At 43.0% G+C, this 2,130-nt stretch overlaps 1 long non-coding RNA gene across 1 annotated transcript in view; it reads left to right on the plus strand.

Moving 5' to 3' along the window:
• LOC111808616 overlaps positions 1 to 695 on the plus strand; it is a 2,959-nt gene extending 2,264 nt beyond the window's left edge. Inside the window, exon 2 of the long non-coding RNA XR_002817105.1 lies at positions 184 to 695. This is a non-coding gene — a long non-coding RNA (uncharacterized LOC111808616). The remainder of the gene's footprint in view (positions 1 to 183) is intronic.
• Positions 696 to 2,130: the final 1,435 nt, after the last annotated feature.

Consider the following 2,130-nt stretch of genomic DNA (forward strand, 5'->3'; position numbering starts at 1 on the left):
TCATGGGGTGTAGGATATTCCTACTAAAGGATCACCTAATGGATGACAAGTCGCTTTGGACCTTGGTGGAGAGGACCAAGTTCAAAAGCAGTACGTGGTTATCAGGACCATGAAACTGCGTTCTAACCTATCCTTTGGTCAGGGCATGTATGCTCACAAGGTGAGGGACGTGGAACTGTCAAGGTAGTCCAGCGAACCTTAGGGTTGAGAACAACAAGAAAAGAGGTCAAGCTATGGTCATGCCTTCGCCGTTTGAAGGAAGAAAGTCTAGATGGGTGTTAATAAGAACCAACCCTTGTATAAGTGATCTGGACTACAAAGGGTAGAACTCCAGTTTCACACATGAGTGTAACAAAATACTTGTGAAGCATGCTCAGACAGAGGTAGAGATGCTAGATAACGTGAGTTTAAAAACTACCTGAAGAGTAGTGAGATAGTGATAGTGCACTAGTAAGGGGAGCAGAAGACATAATGTGTCTTGTGGAAAACCTTGGACATAGATAAAGTATCCTCAGAGCTTGAGGAAGACTAGTTACCAAACAAGAGTTTTTAGAGAGTTCCATAGGCTCCTTTACAAGAACTTGATGGATGCACACACATGAGCCAATATAAGATATCACTACGAAAGAAAATGTGACTTGATCAATCATAAGACACTACATGAGTTGGCCTAGGTGAATGCAGAGGACTTATACGAGCAACCTTTATTTTCAAAAGAGCCTACATTTAGCTCAGATGAGTATTAGTACTTAGGCAAGTTACATGACAAGTTATCTCGTTATGAGGAAAGACTTATGTTGGCCAATTGGGAGGTAGCTACGAGACCATTCTTGGTGAAGTAGTAAGGATTGTAAGGGTCTCGACAAGTTTAGGATACCTCTTATGTGGATCAAGGAGAGTGATATATCGAAGGCAACTATTAGAAGCAATCACGAGGAAGGAAAGTTGATCGATAAGCCTTTCGACCTGATCAATGTCTTGCTAAGGTTTAGGTTTAGACTAATCGAATGTTTAAGCGATTTTCTTGTTATCGTCAAAGACGACTTCAATGACAATGTGTCGTTGTACACCAAGATAGAATTAGTTGACAAGGAACACTCGGGGGAAAGTTATGATGATGTTAAGGACACACCAACTGTATGCTAAGTTCCCCAAAGCAAGTTTTGGCTGTTTGAGATGACATCCGAAGTTATGTGGTGTCAAGTGGAGAATTCATCATAGACACAGCTAAGATTGAAGTAGCTATGAGGTGGCCAAAACTGACCACAATCACTAAGGTACGAAGTTCTAGAAATCTTTCAAAAGACTCGTACATGATATTTCCAAGATCTCTGCAGCGCCTGCACAGTTAACCAAGGAGGGAAAACCCTTCGATTGAATACCAGTAGGCAGAGAGAGTTTCCAGGAACTTAAGCAAAGGTTGGTGACTGCAGCAGTTCAAGATGGGCTGGACAATCTTGTAACGTATAGAGATGCCTCATGTAAGGGCTTAGGGTGCGTGCTTACGCAGAATGGTGAGGCAGTAGCTTACCCTTCAAGAAAGCAGAAAGAGCACGAACAAAATTACCCTACTCATGACCTTTAACTAGCACTGACCGTGCTTGCCATGGTGACATGGCAACATTACGAGCATGGAGAAAAGTGCAAGCATACACTGACTAAAGAGCCTCGGGTACTTGGTCGTACAGATGGAATGACACAAACCGTTCATACATCTGCAATGATCACCAAGCAAGCAAAGTTACAAGATGGAAGGAAGAATGCTAGAAACTGGGGTTGCAGTTAATGGTAATATCGCTAAGATAGCATAGATGACCATGCAACCCACTTTATGAAAACGTGTCTTTGATGCCCAGAGATCTGATGAACACCTTAACAAAGTGTGGAGTTAGACTGGGGTGGAAAAGCCAACTAGGTGTTCTATCTCCTCAGACGGGGTCTTGCACTGGCAAGGCTGCCTAGGTGTTCCCTGAGACGAGGAAATCCTAAAAGACATTTTAGCTGAAGCCACAATACATCTGATACGTTCCACCTAGGATGTACGAAGTTATCTGAAGAGATACTATGGGTGGCTTGGGAATGAAGAGAGACATGGCGGGTTTCGTAAGACGATGCTGCTAGCAGGTTAAG

Source organism: Cucurbita pepo, chromosome LG13 (assembly GCF_002806865.2).
Source record: "Cucurbita pepo subsp. pepo cultivar mu-cu-16 chromosome LG13, ASM280686v2, whole genome shotgun sequence".
In the NCBI taxonomy this organism is placed as follows: Eukaryota; Viridiplantae; Streptophyta; class Magnoliopsida; order Cucurbitales; family Cucurbitaceae; genus Cucurbita; species Cucurbita pepo.